Source organism: Mytilus californianus, unplaced genomic scaffold, assembly GCF_021869535.1.
Source record: "Mytilus californianus isolate M0D057914Y unplaced genomic scaffold, xbMytCali1.0.p SCAF_22, whole genome shotgun sequence".
Lineage (NCBI taxonomy): Eukaryota > Metazoa > Mollusca > Bivalvia > Mytilida > Mytilidae > Mytilus > Mytilus californianus.
Window position 1 is genome coordinate 3,817,844 of NW_026262671.1, and position 24,134 is coordinate 3,841,977.

Sequence of the window (24,134 nt, forward strand, 5' to 3'; positions counted from 1 at the left end):
TCCAAGATCGTGGATTATCATATCGAGATCACGGGCTGATTTTGTTTTGGTGTGTTATGGCTTTCGTAGTTCTTTTACCATTTGTTTACAAAACGTTAAAACACGATAAATTATTCACAAGATTATTATTAATTGATGTTAAATTGTATCTATTAAACCTTTTCTGGTTTTGAAAAAATAGATTTTATCTTCTCCTGCGTACTTTAATAAATGTATTTGTTTAGGATTAATCTCAGAAGTATCAAACACACAAACACGCCAATACAGGTAACAACAATATTTAGTATTTGTACTTTTTTAGATGATCCCCGCATCATATTGTATTCATCTTCCACCCAACACGAGCGCCAGCAGTAGTGTCGACTTTTCTAACACGTCTATTATAATACGCAAATGAGCTTTCTTTAAAATCATGTTTAACCTACCACCTTTGTTGGGAACATGGCTGTACTAAATCAGAAATATGACATCTTTATGTTTCCATTTAATCTGTTAGTTGAAAAAATCTCCTTTGAGTTCGGTATTTGTGTTAACACTTTTTGATACAGGAGAGAAATTGAAAAATAAGATTTCCAAATTTTTTTCTTATTGTTATTTTGTTGAAAGTTTATTTTATTTTCAGAGAAAGAAAAAAATATTAAAATAGATTTTATATTTTGCTAAAAAAAGACAACAAAAGCAGACGCACTATGCTGAAGAATAAGTAGTGAGGCAGAATAAACATAAACTGCTGTTAAATAAATATAATATTCGTTTGGATAACAGCACGACCTAATTAAATAAGTGACTATAGGTTACAAATAAAACATTTAACACCAAACAAAAATTATAAAAATAGGGATGACCATGCCTAAAGCTAATATTGACAAAAGTGTCAAATTAAATTATATCTATAGCTTTCCGACAATAACATTTTTAGTTCGGTTTAATCATTTGCGTTTTTGTGTACAATTTGTCATATGTGTAATTAACAATGAACAATTTCATGGTGGCTCGTGGTCAGAATTTTTTTCTGCCCGCAAATAGTTAACTTGTGCCGTTCCACGTTGAAAATTCGAACTATTTTGGAGTATAATACAAAACAGAATAAGTACATGTATATCATTTTTACTTGTTAGAATTCTGCAGACCCGCGTGTGATTCTAGCCGTGGAATTTTAGAATATCCTTAAAGCATGTTACTGAAAATACGAGGAAAATAACCGAAACAAATGATTAGAGGGATAACGGTTTTAGTGTATGTGAATATAATTACTTAATCAGACTTAAGGCTGTTTGGGTATTTGAAATGAAACGTTTACTGTCTAATCATCAGGTTAATATTTCACAAACATTGATGTATATTTTAAAGAGAGGAATTTAATGTTATGAAAAGGTTGGGTAGTACATTTAAGTGATTGACTTTCTTTTATCTACATGATCAATAACAAAATGGCGGATGGGTACAATTTTGCTAACATTACTTTGAAACGGGTAAATTTTTTATTTTACTGTACATTGTAAATGCAAATCATTTAGGGTTTATTCTTGATATTTTTCAAAAAGACAGTGTTGGGCAATTATAATAGACATTTTTAAGTCTACTGGAAGTAAAATTTCAGGTGTAAAAAATCTTAAATAAAATTGACTCATACTTTAAAGTAACAGGAAAGTTGGTTCAGTAAAATTATCTAATTAAGTAACAATCTAAAATTCAGGAATACTCAAAATTAGAAAAAAAAATATTCATTTTATAAATGTTTAAAAATACGAAAATTGCGAAAAATTATTTGTCTGTTTGACGTCATATCAAGGTATTGATTTAATTTCAAGTACCGGCATGTCGTTAATGGAATGTAGTTTCACTTTCATATTATATTAATATATTATAATACAATGAGAGGTTTTTTTTAACTTTCACTAGTAATTTTGCTTCACTTGAAGGGAAAACAAAACTGGCTCAAAGTTCAGATCATAAATGTAAATTAAGATAATACTATAAAATTTCATGTATTCGAGACGCCTGTCTGAATTTTCATTCATCGGTAACGTTCAATCCCAAGCATTTAAATGTCAAGGATATACAAGACCTAAACACGTGAAATATCCAAATAGTTTCAGTTAGAGCCGAATATTTGATATCTTTTTACACGTGTATTGTAAGTTAGGAAAAAAGTAAAGGAATATGCCCGGTAAGACCCCTTTTTGGCCCCAAAATATAGCATTTTTACCTATATGTTAAAATTTAATCTTTCAGCTCTTTATTGGAAAGTAGAATACTTCTGCTCCATAAATATGGGCTGGTTTTGACAATACAATGCACATGCAGCAGGTAATAGCATCATAAATTCGTGCAATATCACTGAAATCTTCACAATTTTAGCATTTGTGCTAATTTTAAGACGGCTTTTGTCTAAAATGGAAATGGCCGCATTCGTGTTCAGTCTTGATATTTAAATATATGTTGTATTTGATGATAATACATAACATATATAAAGGTTGAGACTGAACACGAATGTGGCCACTTCCATTTTGGACAAAAACCATCTGAAAAGTGACGTTTTATGGCAGATTTGATAGATTTTTCATATTCAAGCTTGAATTTGAGCGTCTTTAATGATCAAATCAGTTATATAGATACAATGGATAAGCGTGGATTCTTGAAAAAGAAACCATGAGCCCGGAGGGCGAATGGTTTGTTTTTCATGAATCTACGCTTATCCATTGTATCTATAACTTAAACTATTGTGTTAATTACTTTTCAAAATTAAAGCCTTTTCTTAATTAGAAGGTATTGTAAGTGAGTTTAAATAATCATGTTATCGTGTCCAATGATGCATTGATAAATCTCAGATCACAATTAATTGGTTAACAAAATACAAATATAACACTTCTACCTTTAAAGATCTTTATATTATCAGGCATCTGAATATTATCTGTTTTTACAAAATAAGACATATTCGAACTTATTTCTAATAAAATTGAGAATGGAAATGGGGAATGTGTCAAAGAGACAACAACCCGACCAAAGAGCATATATAAAGTATATATCATAAGTATGTTACCGAAATTTCTACCACTCTAGGCACATCACGAATTTCTCGCATAGGAATTTGCGAACAAACATTTGTAAAATTATGTTGTAAAACAGATGAAATCATACTATGTTTATACAACAAAAATTGACAAATAGAATGTAATCATTTTTGTTTCAAACATGTGAAATAGCCAACAATAATCCAAAAAATAAATGGTAAAACTCGCTATTATTACAAAAATATACACTATAACATGCAAAATTAGAAAAAAAAACAGAATTGGGACAACAGAGATAATACAGGGATTCGAACCTATACCGACAAATCCCTATCTTTTAACTCGTTGATTTTAAGCATGCTAACCTCGCGGCTACCAACTTATACTATACGACTGCCCATTGTTTATATATAAAGGTACAACCCCTGTGTGTCCGATGTTCATTTATATATATAAAATAGACATCTAAGTTGTAACCCATTGGTAGCCGAGAGGTTTCGTCGATGTGCTGATGTCAGTCATTCATAACAAATTTCAAGGAAAGGTTCGATTCCCAGTGAAGGCATATACAAATTACAAAAATTAAAGGTAAGTTTTTAAGTTAATTCCATTAGTGAACAGAAATCAGTAAATTAGCCAATTCAAACTTAATGAAATTAGACACACAAAGGAAACAATTGAATATAATTTGGTGAGTCCATTTCAGCGGCAGATTTAGAAAGCGTTGATTCTAGAAAAAGAATCCACGGTAAATGAATAGGCTGACGTCACCACAATGGTTTAAGTTCAAATCTTTTACTTAAACTATTTGAATCGACTAAAGTACACACTTAAGTGTTTGAAAAATATTAGGCCAAAACTAGCACTTACCGGACCTTCTCCTTAAACAAACTACCCATTTCCAAAGTAAATTCAAAACGAAAATTCCTTAAACAAATGGCAAAATAAAACACATCAAACGAATGGTACAGGCATTTCCTAATGAATAAAATGGTGGATAAAGAATTTCGCAAAGTTTAAATGTAAAATGTCTAAAATTACTGTTCAAAATAGTAACGTTTTGTGGTCTGTCGGATCTGCCAGAGTTTTAATATACTACACATTACTTTGCAAAGTTATTAGTGTTCCTTGGTAAGTAGAACTTCAAGTCAACCTTATACGCTTTTTGGTCGAATTGTTTGTTAATTGACAAAGATATCTATATAGAATGAAATAATATAACATTTTATATTTCGTATTTTCGTAAATCTTTTGTGCTTACCATTTTATAGCACCTGAGATCACATCTGGATTTTAGTGGGGCGTTTGTTGCTGTCTTATGTTTGCAGCCAATTATTCGCCTGCAGAACAAGAAACATATAAGAATGTATGTAAAAAAAAAATGTCTGCCTTTCTTTTGCGAAGGAAACATAAAGTTACAAAATTAATGAATACAAATTAAAGTAGACCAAAACAAAGCAAAAACAGAAAGAAGATACAAAATGTGAAATCTAAACCATGTCAAAAGAAAAATAATAAACAATTCAATGACAAAAACGACAATAAAAAGGACAAGTCTGAAAAAAAGTCACAAAGAAAGTTAGAGTTTGAGCTCCACTATCAGCTTCTTTATTTGAAACTCAAATTAAACATTTTAACAAAGTTCTAAATCGGAAAGCGTTTTTCAAAGAAACAACAGAAAATATCAAAGATATATGCCTTCAACAACAAGTTCCCAAAATGACGGACTAAATGTATGATAGAACATAAATAAGCATTAACTTGAGACGTCGATAGACAGTAGATATATATAAGAAGATGTGGTATGAGTGCCAATGAGGCAACTCTAAATTCAAGTCACAATTTGTAAAAGTAGACCATTATATATAAGTACGGCGTTCAACACGGAGCCTTGGCTCACACCGAACAACAAGCTATAAAGGACCTAAAAATTACTAGTGTAAAACTATTCGGATGTACAAGTAACCTGCCACGTCCACTCTGTGTTTTTGTGAGATGTATTTCTATTTTTATCCATCTGATGAGTGCAGCTTTTTTAAACTGATTATTATAGTTCGTTCTTATGTTGTACTGTTACACCACTGTCCCAGGTTAGGGGGAAGGTTGGAATCCCACTAACATGTTTAACCTTGCCACATTATGTATGTATGTGCCTGTCCCAAGTCAAAAGCCTGTAATTCAGTGCTTGTCGTTTGCTGCCTTGTTACATAGATATAGGAAGATGTGGTATGTGTATTTGTTTTTCGTTCATTTCTTGTATATTAGAAGATTCCCGCAAAATCGCGACACAATTAGGCAAGTGTTGAAACAAATAGTTTTAAAATTTTGCGGGCGATACATCGACTGAGCAATCGCTAAAGCGTATAAGACACGGATCGATAACGGTCTCCGAATTTGAATATTTTCTCAAAAATTGGCGTTGTCTGTGGAAAATAGATTGTTTCAAAGACAAATTTAGGAAATACAAAACACTGTATTTATACGTCATATCACAAATGTTTTACGACTTTTTATAGTTTCAGACGAGTTGCGGCTCAATGAAATCGGTCGCTCCCTTTAATAGTATAGATTGATTAGCCCGTTAGTTTTCTTATTTGAATTGTTTTACATTTACCATTTCCGGATCTTTTATAGCTGACTATGCGGTATGGGCTTTGCTCATTATTGAAGGACATACTGTGACTTATAGTTGTTATTTCTGTGTCATTTGGTCTATTGTGAATGGTTGTCTCATTGGCAATCATACCACATCTTCTTTTTTATATAAACAGGAAAACAAACGCCTAACCTATATGAAAAATAGAAACGAGAAACACTTATGAACCACAGGTACACGTTTGGAGGTATTTGACTAGTTTTTATTTGTGGATACCCTCACTCCCTTTGTAGTTCTACTCAAGTTAGACTTACAAAAGGTACACAAATGAACATACGATGGTTGCCGTTAACTGATTATTGTATATTTACTTTCTTATGGGTGCAATCATTGTTATCAGGTAATATTATCATATACTTGAATTGCGTTTCTATAAAGTTATCAATATGACGCCGAATTTGCTTGTGCTGTATTTCTGTTATGTAGTGTTTTCATTTGAGATATATTTTCAAAACATTGTCATAAAGCGGAAGGCATGGCTAGCGATTAAACCAGGTTCAAACCACCAATTGTTTCTTAAAATGTCCTGTACCAGGTCAGTAATATGGCAGTTGTTATCAAATTTGTCGTTTCTATGTATGTTGGCGTTTGTTTTGGTTGCACTTCAGTGTTCCTGTTGTTACTGTGGTTTCCTCTTATAGTTGATGAGAAACCATTTACGGGGAAATATGGTGACTTTGATGACCTCTGCTTGAATCCTTTGGACATTATCATTATGTCCTGTACCTTCTACTACTTGACTCATTTATTCTGTTAAGAATTGACAAGAGTGAATTGATTATTATAATTATATAGTAAACATTCATTTGCGAAAATGAGCCTCTAAGTCGTTCCTTATAATTGATATTTGATATGACCAGGATACATCACATCTGCTCATTTTATTATGGACATTGTAAATGAAAAATGTATGGGTTGTCCGCCTAACAGGTTAGCAAGAAAAAGAAGGCATGCATTTTGCGTTATTACCTCAATACAATGTTCCACCTTGAAATTTGAAATTACATTTCCAAATAATTCGTATATAACCTAAGTGATGCATATACATTTTTTACAATCTAACGTTTTATTTCGTTTTGTATAACATTATAATCGGAATAACTGTACTGTAGATTTGATTTGACGGTCGCAAATTTCGGTTTAACTGTCTTCGCTTCCCGTCGCCGGTAAACCTGCATTTGCAACCATCAGATCGCCAATTGACGGTGGCAACCTTCAACCACAGTACTAATATTTTTTGTTCTTTTGTTTTTCAGATTTTTCTTATAAGGTGAAATTATGAATGACAAAAAAGTTAGACGACTGATCAAATTATCAGTTGACACATCAACGAATGTTCTCCGTGCATTGTGTCAGAAAACATTATTGTCTTGTCCTGAAGAAGATTTCCAAAGTTTTCTCACTGAAAATCTTCATTATTTTTTCATCAATATGAAGGAGAAAACATACGATGCTGTGAATGTACATTATCAGATTGTAAAAATACCCAGACTAATGATTTTCTTGCAAGCTTACAAATATAAAGGCGATCCAGCTGATGGCCATGTAGTTACAGAAGAAGAAAAAATTGTTCAGAAGTGTATGCATACGTATGTTACACGTGACATTTCGTAAGATGATCTTGAAACGGAAGCTTAATCCGTTTTCTTATTGGATAAGGGGAATTTGTCTTAAGAGGAAAATGCAGCTTTAATTGTTATACGAACGATTGCACAAAGACTCGGAGACATGAAGCGAGAGCCTCCTCGGAACATGGATGTCAAATGGGCTGATTTAGAAAAAGCTGTTATTTCATTGACACATCCACATTATTACCGTCAACTGGTTAAAGAAGTCTTTGATGAAATTTGTAACCTTGATAAATCAAAACCTGAGGCATCTGGCGTAAGTGTAAAAGTTTCTTCTATGTGAATATTACTGTGATTCAGCAGTTTCTAGATTAAATCGTACTGAACAATTATGTTTAGGTTTGTTATCTAGATTCCGAAAATGAACTTTGCATGTTAGACGGTCACTGGTTGTGATTTGCTTAGACAAATTTCATGGATTGTCTCAAAACACTCTCCCCTGACAATGTTGACCTCAAACCGATCTGGATGTTGGATCTTGGAAAAAAGTTTAGGACTATTTAGTTTTTGTTTGAACATACAGTTTAGGCGTTTGTGTACACAAACTGTTGTTGTAATTGAAATATAGGTTTTAAAATATAGGCAGTTAGGTGGAATTTTTTTAATTACTGATATTGGCATCATTAACTTATATTGAAATATGTAAAACAAGGAATGATTTAATATCCTTCGGAGGAATAAATATGACTCTTCGACACCCCCTCAAAATTCCTAGCGTTGCAATCAGTTTATATAAATAATGTTGATAAATGTATCAGAATGTGTAAGAATACGTTTAAACTACATGTATAAATTGATTTATAAGCACATTAAAGCAAGTTGTCCGAGTCATAAGAGTATAAGGAACTTAAATCAATTCATTGCACAATTGATAATTAACAATTTAGATCTTTACTAATAGGTGTAATTGAAACTTAATATCATTATTGATAACACATGAATTTATTCATTTTTTGTAGATCAAAAATAGAATAATCAGAATGTGTAAGAGTGTAAGAATACGTTTTAATTACATGTTTGAATTGAATTATATGCATTCAAAAGCCAGATACCCATGTCTTAAGGGTATAAGGAACCTAAATTAATTCATTGCATCATTGATAATTAACAAACTGAAACTTTACTCATAATTGTAATTTAAACTTAATATCTGTATTGTGATAACACATTTATTTATTCATTTTTTTTGTAGATCAAAAAAGAGAAAACGTTGAATCAAACAAAGGAATGCTCGATAAGCGAGGAGGAATGGATAAGTGGCAACGAAAGCCAATCCATGAAAAGCAAGTCTGATGAACAAAACATGCAGATGTTAACAAAATTATTTAAGTCAGTAATACCAACTGAAAGAAACAACAAGTCTTCATTGGAAAACGTAGCTGATATGGACAAGATACTTATTCAGCCATGTACGAATTCTCATAACCTTTACTTCAAAAAAAATTTAAAAAAGCGATAGAATTTTCGAATATTGGTATCTATAAAAGTGATACCATCGTGTCTTGTTAAATGGTGAAATGAAATGTGGTAACAAACTTATTTTCATAAAAAAATCTATATATTTTGTGTAAAATCATTTTGTGAAAGAATTTCAATAACAAACAATTTGGAGGTTATGATATACTATTTAAAATTAGTTCGTAATGACAAAAAAAATATTTAGAGGCTAATTGGCTCTCAAATTGTACTTTTGTCATTAAAATTTTCAAATTTTGAAATATATCTATTCAGGATATCATTCAAATCAAATTGATATATAATTATAATCTGCCATTCCAAAGGAATCCCTGTGTCATGTTGCCCGCAATTTACAAATGTAACCTTAAACCTAAACCTTAAAAATATTTTAAAGGTTAGTAAAACTAGTTATTTGAAGTGACATTCAATTTAATAATGGCTTTTAGTTTGATTAAGAAGGTAAAATGCGACATTTTATCTCGTTTGTTTTAAACTTTCAAGACATTGGTATTAAAAAATCGCTAAAATACAAAAAGTGAAAGAAGAAAATGGATCTATGGTAAATAAAGAAAAAGAAAAAGACTAAATGAATACAAAAATTCACAAACACAAAATAAAAAAATCTAAATATGGTATACACGAATCTACTAATATTCGGGAATGACCGCATAATTTTCTATTTTATTTCATTGATATCATTTATTTATTCCTTTTTTGTATAATTTTGTACTACTATTTTTCTAGGTGCGATAGAAAAAAAAATAGGAAAGTTGACTGAAGATGTGCAGTATCAGAAGATTATCAAAACTGACAAAGTTGATAATAACAACTACATGTTTTATTAGTCATTGTAGAAAAACATCTGTCATTACTTCATATTCAGGATAAACGCACAAAATTCACTTAATAAATGATTAAATATATTATGGCTGCTGTCAAATTAATATTTTATGACATATTTAGTACAGGGGAGCTGAAAGATACAAGATTATAAATCGAAATCAAACTGACATTGTCATGGCATAACACGAAAAACGACTAAAAGACAAAAAAACAACAGTACACAAAACACAACATGGAAACCTAAAGACAGAGCAACACAAACCGCGCTTATAGCCAAGATCGATCTCAGGTGGTCCGGAAGGGTAAGCAGATTCTGCTCCACATGTGGCATTCGTCTTGTTGCTCATGTTAGTATAAACCCGGTGATAATTCTAATTATTTTTTATCTAACATTGATATATAGTTTGAACAATTTGAGATCAACTTAAACCACAAACTAGAGGTAATAGTAAATAGCAAATGTTCAAATCTCATAAATTAATTCAGAACATACAAATATATATCAAGTAAGAACCAAAACAAAAGTAAGATTTTGAAAGTCTTGATTAAACTTCATTCTTTTCTGATTGATGTTTTTCAGTATCTAGAAATAAAGAGACAAAAAAAAATAGTAACATGAAATAAGAAACATGCATTTTATTTGTAACTAAAGTTATAAGAATATTTTATGCGACTGTCATATAAGTGATAGGTTGAGCTAGCTGTAACACCGGGTTTAATCTACCATTTTCTACATAAGAAAATGCCTGTACCAAGTCAGGAATATGCCAGTTGTTATCCATTCGTTAATGTTTTGAGCTTTTGAGTTTGTCATTTGATGAGGGACTTTCCGTTGTGAATTTTCCTCGGAGTTTGGTATTTTTGTTATATTACTTTTTATATTTTTTAGTCTTTTAATACTTTTTATCATGTTTATTCTGCCCATTATAGAACTTCGTCCGATGGATGTAAAATGGAATATCAAAACCCCTAAAGGATGCAAGATTGAAAAAATTATCAAGAAACTGAAGAGTAAAATGGAAGAAATTTCTACAAATTTGCCATTAAGAATTAAAAATATAACCAGAGGATCAGTCAATATGTTGACAACAGTTGAAGCCGGAATCCTTACAGACCAAACAAAATGCAATCGTATATTCAAGTCCTTTCTTGGGAAAATAGTGAATGTCGGGGAATTTGTGACAAATAGACGGCATACAATAGATGTTCGTGCAGAAATTGTGCATGAAGGTAAACATTATTCTATAGTATAATACTTTTAAAATACTACTTAGAACGTTCTAATTTCTTATGGTCTGAAAATATATGTACTAAAGCCTTGAATATATCAAACAAGAAAGAACAATTGGATTCCAAAGGACATACATTGAAATGGTTTATATGAAAGTCTATAGTTCCTCGATAGTAGTCTGACAATATCTTAAAAATACTGAATTAATCGGATGTTTATTACATTTTTGGGACAGTGTTTCGTTATTTAACGAGTGACATCATTTCGGCTTTCATGAATTGCAGAATTGTTTATGTTTACCGAAACGTACAACCATTTACTGTTGACAGCTTTCTGGTGATTTCTCGTATATCTTTATTCAAAATGTCATTCTTTCTTATTGAACATATTAGTAGTTTCTCTTATTTCATATTTTTGTGTTATAAGTTATAAATTTTTAGCACACATTTCTCAACGCACTCTAACATGATGGTAAATGTTCACCGTCGTCTGATAAGTTCATTTCTATGGAAATGTGATGTACCGATGCAAATATTCATATTCTTGCATATAACCTGTGACATATTTTATAATGGAAGAAACTATTGAAACTCCCTACCCATTTCCTATTTTCTATTAAGTAAATAGAAATTGTTTGAATGCAATATATTATGCCCACTAATGACTTGACACCATAATCTCAGGAACTAGGGGCGAAGTTAATTTCCAATCAGTTTTCCTTATCAGCACTGCATATCTATTGTTTCGCATTTATTGTCTCGTATTTATCGTCTCATATGTACTGCTCTTCCTGAAATGTCAATTATATTGTTCATTTACTTGATGAAGAACAAGATATAAGCCGTCTATCATAATTTAAGAACACTTGTTTTTTAATGTCATAAACAGAATCAGCGACTTCTATAATGTGTTATTTTGTATTTGTTTTATATCTATGGCTTAATCTGTATTTTTTTTAGATCCTCCGTTTACTTTTGAAATGAGTGAGACATCGTTGGAAATGCCTGTAGATTTATTAAAAGCAGCAAGGAATGCTATCGATTTTGGTGTAAATGCACGTAAGTTTTTTTTAAATGCTTTAAGAATATATCTCGGTATTGTTTAAAGCTTTGGCTTTACTTGTCATCACGTTCGTTTTCCCAATATCACCAATATTTATTTATAGATCTCCTGTTTATTGATTTTTTTCGTATTAACACTACTGGTGAGTTCGATTATCCTTATTTTATTAAGTTAGTGTTTAAAATTGGCTTGTAGGAACATCATATGATTATAATCGTCTTTTCCTGAATTCATCTTACTTTCCTTTCAGTCTTTTAATTAAAATATATACTTTATCAAATCAATTCAAATAAAATTATTGGTATAAAAGGGAAGTGTGGTTTAGGTTTGGATTACAACGGCATTTCTTAATCATTCGTTACAGTCTTTTTTGTAGATGAAACGCGCGTTGGGCGTAAATACAACATTTTAATCCTGATATATATGATGAGTTTATTTACAACCACTGGGTCGATGCCACTGCTGGTTGAGTTTTTATTCCCAGAGGGAATAATCAGCTCAGTAGTCCGCACTTCTGTGTTGACATGAATTATCATTGATATGGTCATAATTTTAAATTAACTGTTCACAAAACTTTGAACTTTTGAAATACTAAGGTTTTTCTACATCAGGAATAGATTACCTTAGCTGTGTTTGGCAAAACTTTCAGAAATGCTTTGTCTTAAATTGTCTTCAACTTCGTACTTTTTAACCTTTTTGAATCGAGCGTCACTGATGAGTCTTTTGAAGACGAAACGCGCGTCGGGCGCTAATACAAAATTTCGATCCTGGTATCTCTAATGAGTTTATTTACCTCAATCCTCTTATACTGAGTGGTTTACATTTTTGTTTTGCTTCTTGAAAATCGGCACATAGTTATTCTACTTTTGCAGTAACAGGTTTGATTGCATTGATGAATATGCGTAAGAAGTGTAAAATAAAAAAAAATCCGTTTTGGAAATGTATAATTTCAAATACACTTTAAAATTACTCATCACTGTTGTTGTGATAGGTAAATGCAATATGAATATTATACATGAAATAGCAGTAAGCTTGGTCATTAGTACTTCTATTTTCAAAAACCCTTTAAACATCTTTACTTACAATCAAGCAAAATAATATGTCTTGTATTTCAGGTAATAATTACCCTTGATTTCTTATGTGTGATAGATTCATTGTTGATTGTATTGTTGATAGAAGACTAACCAAAAAGACATCAGGTAATGTGTTTTAAAGAGAAAAAATATTTCTTAAAATGTTCTAGGTGTATAAAAAAGTAAAATAACAAAAATACCGAACTTCGAGGAAAATTCAAAAAGGGAAGTCCGTTATCAAATGGAAATATCAAAGGATCAAATACATCAAAAGAATGGATAACATCTGTCAAAGTCTTGACTTGGTAGATGCATTTTCTTATGTAGAAAATGTTGAATTATACCTGATTGTCTAGCTAGCTAAACTTCTCAATTGTATGGCAGTCGCATAAAATTTAAAGGAATAATGACAACGATGTGTTAACAAAACAAACAGACATTATAGGTAAAAATATCAAAAATACAGGTACATCAGTCAACATTGTGTTATAATCTTAATTACTATAACAACAAAAAAATTTAGCAAAGAAACACAAAACGCATATAGACAAAGCACATTTACAAAAAAGAAAAACCAAAAATAACAATTTTTTACACAGAACCATAACACAATGACGGGATGTAAAAGTACAGAGCCACGTCAAATGGATATCACCAAAAAAAGACTGAACAGTAAAACTAATATTCATAAAGACAAACAAAAGACTACTATAACACATTATTAAGATGATAAACAACGTCATATATACCGCAGCTGTAAACTGACTTTATGAGAACATCGCATTGAAGCAATATGATTTTTTTAATATAAACAATTCATAATTTATATATATATATGTAAATGTTTCATTAATTTCAATGTAAATACCTTCAAAAATTGAAAGTTGGCGTTCAGTTTTAAATGCATGAATGATGTATGTCATATAAAGGCTGAAATAACATATTTTAGCAATAGGAGACTGTAATTTAACACCATTGAAAATTTGTAGCAAAAAAAATTCTTATAACGTCTATTATGTTAAAATGTGCTCAATTCTAGTAATACATTGATGACCTCCTCGGAGGTCTCGTTAATGCATGTTCGCTTCGAGTTCGGGAGATCAAGGGTTCGAACTCCAGCCGGTTCACACCAAAGACTATAAAATTGATATGTTATGCTTCTCCGCTAAGCATGCGTCATTAGAGAGTAAGAGAAAAGACTGCTCAGCTCGGAGTAAGGGTATTGTGTCCGGGTCGGTTGATAAGTCTTAATGCGGGCTGTACCTTGTGAACAAGCGTGTTAAACATGCGACTCAGTGAGGTTGGTCTAGTACTAAACAGAGTCAATATTAATTTTATATTAACATATTGTCGTCCTGAATATTCATTTTATTTGCCACTGGACGTTAAGCAGCCATCCATCATCATCATAATCTGATATTTCATTTTTCATATTTTTCAGCATTTTTTAAGGCATTAAACCACCAGTCCAGAACCCTATATCCTAAATTCGAAATGCACTGCCGTTCTATTTACATTAACATAAAGTTACTGTCATATCATTTCAAAACAATACTAGTACCTTGTCTCTGTGGTGAACAGAAATTAATTATGAATTTATGTCAATGTTCTATTCAAAGTTGTCCAAGATGACGACATACTGAGGTCGTAGTCGTAACAATCGGTAGACTTTAAATTGTATTATTCCACTTTATGTAAATGTTGATATCGAAATCAACATTTGATTCATTGAGACTATCCAACGTGGCATTGAACAAAACTTCATATTCCCCATTGAGTATCATATTCTGCTCTGAAATGTCTATACTACCTCGTGCGACTTTATGAGCGATTAATGTGCACAACGTTTTGAAAGTGTTTATTCCAAATAGCGAAAATATAGCCATTATTGTGTTCAAAACTATTTGACGTAAGAACAAAATAGAGAAAAAATGATGTTTTCAATGAGTCTGTCGTGTTCAGCTATAAAAGCGGACATGAAACGTGGCAATTATAAAATTTTATGTTTATGAAGTTATTTATTACATTAATTTTCCTTGGGTCATAGAGATATGATTATTTGTTCACCTTCGGAACGTCCTATTTCCCTAGGGAAATATTATTTTTCTGAGATAAAGAAATCTTCATATCTACCTCAAGCACGATATGTAACTGCAGTCAGTTAGAATCCATTCGTTTGATGCGTTTGAGCTTCTGATTTTGCCATTTGATTACGAACTTTCTGTTTTGAATTTTCCTCGGAGTTCTGTATCATTGTTATTTTTACTTTTTTTCTATACCATGGCACATTTGCCTTATCAAATTTCGGTTTCTTCAATTTCAATATTTCATTAAAAAACCAAAACATGTAGATACACAAAAATGTAATTAGCTTTAAGAGAAAATAACTCAGTTCGTTTTGAATTTCAGGATCTTGGCCGTTTGATGACAACATGATTCAAGTTTCCATGATAACATATACTTTTAAAAGACTTTTGCAAAACCATCAAAGCTTCCAGGACCAATTTTTCACTAGCAAATCATTGCATGAACGGTTCACACACAGTATCAGGCTTTGGGAACCCGGAACATTTGGTATTAATCCCGGATTGGATTGTCGGTATTTGCTGTGTAATTTTGACCAAAATAATGATGATTTCATGGACATCTTACATTCGGTATTAACATCAGCAATTGCGGCACAAAGTTATAACTGAGCAAAAGCATTGGCATGGTTCTTGAACGGGACCTCCTTGGTTGAAATGCAAAGAGATCGGAAATGCACGAGAATCCCATTGTTGTTTATTGCAAAAATTCCGACGAAATAGAATTTAAATGTGGGAAACTGGTCAGCTATGTATTTCCACCGGAATCAAGTGAAGGCACCAGCGTCGATGCAGCGATTATCAGAAGGATCCGTTTAGCCGAATAAGTCAAAACGTTGTTGCCATTAATAGTGAAGGCCATTGTAAGTATCACTGCAAATTCTATAAATAACGTTTTACACTAGTAATTTTTTGGGGCCCTTTATAGCTTGCTGTTCGGTGTGATCCAAGGCTCCGTGTTGAAGACTGTACTTTGACCTATACTGGTTTACTTTTATAAATTGTGACCTGGATAGAGAGTTGTCTCATTGGCACTCATACCACATCATCTTATATCTATTTATTCATATTGCATACGATTTCATACGAATGCTTCGTTTTTCTTATATATGACAAACTTATATATAACTAGATTGTTTATAAATTTGTAAGTCTAGTTTCAGTTTTAAAAGACATGAGTATATATATTGTGTATATATACCCACATCTGGCGTACCATATTTAATTCTGACATCTTTGCACGAACACCTATTTTTCTTCCAGAACTCATTACTCCTATTTCTTTAAATGCTAATCAGTACATTTCCAACAGATGTAGAATAACTTCATCATAAGTAGTCTGAGAAAAACATGGATATTTTAAATTCCAACATATTACTAAGTAGTATAGACATGATGTAAGACCATAAATATAGAAATATTATATATTGTCCAAAACATTACTTTTGTGAAGTTAAAAAAAAACAGGTAAAATGTTAGGCTTTAACGAGCATTTTCATCCCTATCGAGCTGAGAACAACTTATACTATTTTGAGGTACTCGAAAATGCCAAAGAGGAAACTAATTACTCGACTGACTAAACGGTGTTGCAATGAGGTCACAGAAGCAGGAGTTTAAATCCCACTGGGGGAATAAATTGCATTTCCTGACGTAAATTTGCAGAACTAACATTGTTGGGCTTAATAAACTGATAAAGGATATAAAAACAAATACGGACAAGATGCTTTAAACTCGTATTGAGAGATAATTTGGAATCATCGATTACAGTCCAGCAACCTATATCATGGCATTCATGTGTTTTAGCTTTACTGAGCAAATATGAATTAAGCTATTGAATCAATCTCAGCATAACAACCAAACAAAACCTACAAACGTCTCAAAACAAATTAACAGCTATGGATCGTGAGAAATGGTTAACTGATGTTTTTGACGATAAAAATTCTGTAAATGGAAACAAGCTAAGAACATTCAGAAGGTTTAAAAACAATTGCAAAACTAGTTTATTCGTTAAAACAGTCAAATTTCGTGACCATCGTCGCATTTTATCGAACTTTCGATGTGGATCACTGCCGCTTGCGGATGAGACCGGACGTTACACCAAGCCGACCACCCCATTATATGATAGACTTTTCTGCAATGACAATTTTATAGAGACAGAACAACATTTTTTAATAGACTGTAATTTTTTCTCACATATAAGAGAAGAACTTTTTAATTATGTTAATGCTCTAAACAACTCTTTTAATTGTTTTAATTCTGATGACAAGTTTGATTTTATTATGAACTGTGATGATACCCAAGTTTTATTAGCCAAGACATTGCATCTTATGTTTAAACGTAGGAAGATAAATTTGTAAATTTTTAATCTTTACTGAATGTATAAATGAATTTTAACGAGTATTTAGAATTTTTAGTATCATATGAAAAGTTTTATTATTTATTTAATCATTTTACATAATAGCATATACGTTTATTTTGAAAAGGATGAAAGTGTCTTAAAGGCAGGGATATAATATTGTTTTAAAGATTTTTTATATTGTATATGATGATGTATATTAGATTGTGACACTATAATAAACTATTTACTTACTTACTTACTTACTTACTTACCTACACAACACGACCAACTAAGATATACAACATTTGGCTCTCTTTATTCGAGTAATGCCTTTACTTGCTGGCTTTATATAGGCTTGTTACACCGTACATAATATGATATACCATAAAACCTCTAAATATTCATATAGCCCTTTTGTTTAAACAAGACTTCGCTTTTGATTTGTGAAGAAGATGGACCAAATGTGTAATTTAAATGCATGAATTAGTAAAAAAAAATAACACAAATTAGTTACAATGTTCATTTTTGAAAACCTTGCTAACGATTGCATAAAAGCACGTGTTATATTGAAACAAGGAGTGCAGTATTAAAAATTATAACATACAAATAAAAAAATCATATTTGTATAAAACAAACAAATAAGAGTAAAATAAAACGCTACTGTAGTAAACGTGTTAGTTTTCATATAAATTATATTACATATATTACTTTCAGGTTTAAAATAAATGTACTTACATCGCAACTATATTGACTACCAAGAAATTGAAACAATTCATGAGGTGCAGGTGGCTGCTGTTGGGGCGATTTCATCAGTTCAACATGGAAGCGATAGGATATGTTTGGAAGATAAAAAACCAAGTTGAATTTAAAACCCTTGCCCACGCTGTTAGAAATAAAGCGAATCATTATCCAAAGCCTCAGGAAATAAATGACTGCATTCATCTTGTGGATAGCGTATTAAAACAAGTAGGAGACCAAGAACTTAAAACTCCAAGAACGATAACGTTACATCAACAGATTTCAATGCGCAATGTGTCTTTCACACAAGGTGACTCCGGTATGTGTATCTATGTCAAATGTCCGGACAATGAATTTCGTTGTTTAGGAATGGCTATTGCATCACACCCAGATGGTGGGTGTATCATTACTCCAATAAAGGCCATTTTATCGGCATTTAAGTTAATATGAAATATTCAATAGATGCATAATAATAATTCATACTAGTATTCATAATGATGTATTTCAATCCATTTCATGGGTAGATGACTTGGAAACCATAATGCTGATTCTGGTCTAAGATTTTTCTGCCGTCTGATGTTCTATTGTTTCTTTTTTTTGGGGGGGAGGGGGGGGGGGGGGGGGCGTCAGACACCAGAGCACAGTCCGTAAGATAAAAGGAAATCGCTGAATCGAAAATTAATATATGTGTGTTCAAGTGGCTAAATCATGCATCATTCCTTATTCATCAAACTCTAAGAATATGTAGCTTCTATTAACGTACAATCCAATGTAACAAAAACAAAAGCTTTATTTCCATCAATCATCATTTCTCTTTGAATGTGTTTGCACATGATTGCATTCTGTGTGTTTTTGTGCATATAATTCTTACAGTTAATGAATATGACACCGGTGACCCGTATGTATAAACAATATTTGTCTCTTCAACAAATCTACTCAATGCGGAAGTTCCACTATAAAAACTAGTTGAACTCAAAATAGAAAAAGTTAGAAGTGGGGTTCGTGTTGCGTAGTCTTTAGTTTCTATGTTGTGTCATCTGTACTATTATTTGTCTGTTTGTCTTTTTATTTTTGGCCATGGCGTTGTCAGTTTGTTTTCGATCTATGAGTTTGACTGTCCCTCTGGTATCTTTCGTCCCTCTTTTAGGGAAATATTTTAAAGAGACGGTAACACAATATCACAAAAACACGTTCAGAGATCGACATTCAGTCAACTACAGATAAGTGTTTACACATTATGTACATGTCAAGCTCAAAAAATTTGCCCTGATTCTAGAAAAGTTGTAATAACTACTTCGACAGATTATTAATGATCTACACCAATTATTCTATAAAGGACAAACAACATTAGATTATGATTGAGGGATTCCTTATATGACATGCCAATGAACATGCGGCGAAGTTATTAAAACTCAACGGTCACCTTCAAAATCTCGATCAATGAAAGCTTGAAGAATTATAGAAAACAAATCTGTTATACTTGTATTATTAACACCAAACATGCAGTTAAAAGAATCTTGCACCATAAAAGAAATTAGCATCTACTAAAATCAAGCTTAAAGCACATTTACTGCTGAATAAGAAAGCGTGTCGTCCTATATCTTATATCGGCGGATGAACATCGGAACAATTTGGATATCAAGTTCATTATAAAAAGTGATGCAAGATATGAATAAGCTTCTTTACTGTAAAGCCCTCTCCAAGAAAATCAAAGTGCTACTATTGGATATTCAAATTAGTCTGCGCAATCAAAAGATTGATTTGGACATCCCGTAAATTCCAATATCCTCTGTTAAGCTCACCTATAGGTATCTTGTTTAAAATTTATTAGATAATCTCGCTAACCAATCAACAGTCACCTTCAAAATCTCGATCAATGAAAGCTTGAAGGATTATAGAAAACAAATATGTTATAGTTGTATTATTAACACCAAACACGCAGTTAAAAGAATTTTACACCATAAAAGAAATGTGCATCTACTAAAATCAAGCTTAAAGCAAATATACTGCTGAATAAGAAAGCATGTCGTTCTAAATCTTATATCGGCGGATGAACATCGGAACAATTTGGATATCAAGTTCATAATAAAAAGTGATGCAAGATATGAATAAGCTTCTTTACTGTAAAGCCCTCTCCAAGAAAATCAAAGTGCTACTATTGAATATTCAAATTAGTCTGCGCAGTCAAAAGATTGATTTGGACATCCCGAAAATTCCAATATCCTCTGTTTAGCTCAACTATAGGTATCTTGTTAAAAATTTGTCGACATGATTTAAAATTGAACATAGGTGTAAATTGCAAGTTTTGCCTGTTATCTTAAAAATAACCATAGATAAAAAAAATATGTTCCGAATGTGGAGATATGCATACTGTTTATTTACTCAAAACTGTCCGACAACTTCTGATAGGAGTTATACCCCTTAGATAACTATTTTTACGTGTTTTTTTCATATTGGTCTATTGTCTTGAATATTTCAATAGATGATCATAGATAGAGAGAAATTTAATGAAAATAAAATTGATTCGCAAGGCATGAACTACATATGTGTCAATAAACTTATCATACATACCAGGAATGAAATTGTGTGCACCAGAAGCGCATTTCTTCCACAAAAGACGGTCCAGTGACGTTTGGTTCATAAAGGTTAAAAAAGCAAAATAATGTTAAAAGATGAAGAACACTGAGGACCCAAACTTCCGAATGGCTTTCTCAAATACAACATGTACAGCTAAGATTATATATACCCGACTATTCAAATTATCGAAATATTCAGTTGCACTTATTGAAATAATTGACCTATAACGATTTTAATATATTTTTCGTAGCATACAGGCCATCACGAGTTGGTTGACCATTATGGAAAATCTATCTGTTTCACAGACAAGTGATATTTTCCTAATATCGTAACTACAACCCCGTCCCCTTTTCCCGAAAGTGACCTACCGATTTAGACTTAATTATTACCGTGTTTGTTTAAACATGAGCAACATGGATGGTGCCACTTGATCTCGAGAACAGGATCTGATTACCCTTCCGGATCACCTGAGATCGCCTCTAGTGTTTGGTGGTGTACGCGTTGCTCAGTCTTAAGTTTTCTATGTTGTGTTTTGTGTACCATTGTTTGTCTGTTGTTCTTTTTCTTTATTTTTAGAAATGGCTTTGTCACTTTATTTTCGACTGATGAGTTTGAATGTCCCTCTGGTATCTTTCGCCTCCTTTTTATCATTATATCACGATCAACAAAGAAGATATTTAAGTCATGGACTATATTCTAATCTACAATGGTGGAGAGTGTCCATTGTCGAAGATGCACATAGATCCAGATGAATGACATAATTATGCGCTTAGTAGCCTATAGTTTGCTTCTTTGTTTAGATCTGTCGAAAATTAATGTTACATAACCACCAATATTGTTTGTAAAGAATGCTACATTGTATAACACTATATTTACCAGAGTTTCTCATGAAGCTATTGTGGCTCGCGGAAGACGCTGATTTGATGTTATCCTTTCTTTTGACTTCATGGTAACAAACCAACGATTTAATTGTACTTTTTTATCAATCTTTTTAGCACATATTTACAACTACTCGTCCAATCAAATTGCTTGAATTTCCCTCCTAAGTTTTGTAGTACATAGTTTTTCATGATGAATGACAGCAATAGTAAAATTTCATTTCATTGTAATTAAGATATCAAGACAATAAAATGCCAGTATTGAAGGAAAATATGTCGTGAGATTTGATGAATATTTAAAATATATTTTTAAGAGATAAGATACTATTATTTAAGAAAGGAAAAAACGTGTTCTTGATCCAATACAACACGAAAATAAGTCAAACATCGTCATTTAAGGGCAATAACTCCGATCAGACTTCATCCCATTGTTTTGATCAGATTGTCATTTGTTTAGATATTGTATTGTTATTAAATTTTGCTATTAATAGTTACCAAGTAACATTTAAATTTTTCGAAATATTTAAAATGCAAAAACACGAAAACTAGTCAAAATCATCATTTTAGAGACAAAAGTCCTATATAATGAGTTGTCAAAAATTGAAGGGGAACTGTCATATTGGTGGTATTGATGAAAACCTTGGTATTGATTATCATATTTGGTGTAATCAGTTCTAACTTATCTATTATTGTTTTAAATATAATAGGCAAAAAACACTAAACTCATTAAACTAGAGGCTCTCAAGAGCCTGTGTCGCTCACCTGTATTTAATGATGCTTTGGAAATCATGTAAAATAAGGTTAAAATCATAATTAATAGTATTAGATATTAGATATTATAATGATATCTAAGATAATAACAAAAAACTGCAAAATTTCTGTAAAATTACTAACTCAGGGGCAGCAACCCAACAACGGGTTGTCGAATTCGTCTGAAAATTTCAGGGCAGATAAATCTAAATCTGATGAACATGTTTGCCACCTGTCAGATTTTCTCTAAATGCTTTAGTTTCAGAGATATAAACCAAAAAATGCATTTTACCCCTATGTTCTATTTTTAACCATGTCGGCCATGATGGTTGGAAGGCGGGGTTATCGGACAAATTTTTTAAACTAGATACCCTCATAATGATTAAGGCCAAATATGGTTAAATTTGTCTCAGTAGTTTCAGAGAAGAAGATATTTGTAAAAGATTACAAAAATTTACGAAAAATTGTTAAAAATTGACTATAAAGGGCAATAACTCCTAAAGGGGTCGACTGAGAATTTTGGTCATCACAACTTATTTGTAGATCTTACTTTGCTGAACATTATTGCTGTTTTACAGTTTATCTCTATCTATAATAATATTCAAGATAATAACCAAAAACTGCAAAATTTCCTTAAAATTACCAATTCAGGGGCAGCAACCCAACAACGGGTTGTCAGATTTGTCTGAAAATTTTAGGGCAGATAGATCTTGACCTGATAATCAATTTTACCCATGTCAGATTTACTCTAAATGCTTTGGTTTCAGAGATGTAAGCCAAACTCTACATTTTACCCCTATGTTCTATTTTTAGCCATGGCGGCCATCTTGGTTGGTTGGCGGGGTCATCGGACACATTTTTTAAACTACATACCCTAATGATGATTGTGGCCAAGTTTGGTTAAATTTGGCCCAGTGGTTTCAGAGGAGAAGATTTTTGTAAAAGCTAACGACGACGGACGACGACGACGACGGACGACGGACGCCAAGTGATGAGAAAAGCTCACTTGGCCCTTTGGGTCAGGTGAGCTAAAAATTAAAATTAAGGACACTGAATTGGTGAATTTCAATTTTGACTAAGCATCAAAATAGCAACTTTACCTGCATATGGGATATACATTTCCCAACTCATTCGGTATTCAAGAGCGTGCAGCTGATACCCATGAAATGTCACCAGTGTCTGAGCAGAAAGTTTATGAGCCATGGTTACACAGCAAAAATGCAACGCATGTAACGCATGTTTACCATGAATTTACCATGTTTCTAAACATGTCAGAAAAAAGTAAAATCACAAAAATATCGAACGCCAAGGAAAATTCAAAACGGAAAGTCCCCAATCAAATGGCAAAATCAAAAGCTCAAACACATCAAACGAATTGATAACAACTGTCATATTCCTGACATGGTACAGGCATTTTCTTGTGTAGAAAATGGTGGATTAAACCTGGTTTTATAGCTAGCTAAACTTCTCATTTGCATGTTTGGAGCACCGTACGTTTAATGCATGTTTGAGAAACGTAGTTTACACACGTTTATGGGAAACATGCGTCTGAAAACACATGGTAAACATATGGTGAAACGCATGTTTACCATACGTTTTCAAAAACCTGTGGTAAACATCCGTTGCATTTTTTGCTGTGTACGTCAAAATTTCTCTTTCGTTTTCTGTTGATACAGTTGTTTCAAAGTGTGGTCACATAATGTTTGATAGCATAAGAGAGAGGCGAAAGTTACCAAAGGGACATTCAAACTCATTGTGTATGGTAATTGAAAAACCAACCAAAACACAAAAAACTTAACATTGA

The 24,134-nt window shown here is 32.0% G+C and overlaps 2 long non-coding RNA genes across 2 annotated transcripts; both read left to right on the plus strand.

Annotated features, from left to right (window-relative positions):
- Positions 1 to 6,932: 6,932 nt before the first annotated feature.
- Positions 6,933 to 11,886, plus strand: LOC127732138 (uncharacterized). Its single transcript, XR_007996075.1, has 4 exons — positions 6,933 to 7,554; positions 8,491 to 8,707; positions 9,501 to 10,829; positions 11,790 to 11,886. It is a non-coding gene; the product is annotated as an uncharacterized LOC127732138 (long non-coding RNA).
- Positions 11,887 to 13,019: 1,133 nt separating this feature from the next.
- Positions 13,020 to 18,618, plus strand: LOC127732141 (uncharacterized). The gene is made up of 3 exons (XR_007996079.1): positions 13,020 to 13,091; positions 15,375 to 15,912; positions 18,102 to 18,618. It is a non-coding gene; the product is annotated as an uncharacterized LOC127732141 (long non-coding RNA).
- Positions 18,619 to 24,134: the final 5,516 nt, after the last annotated feature.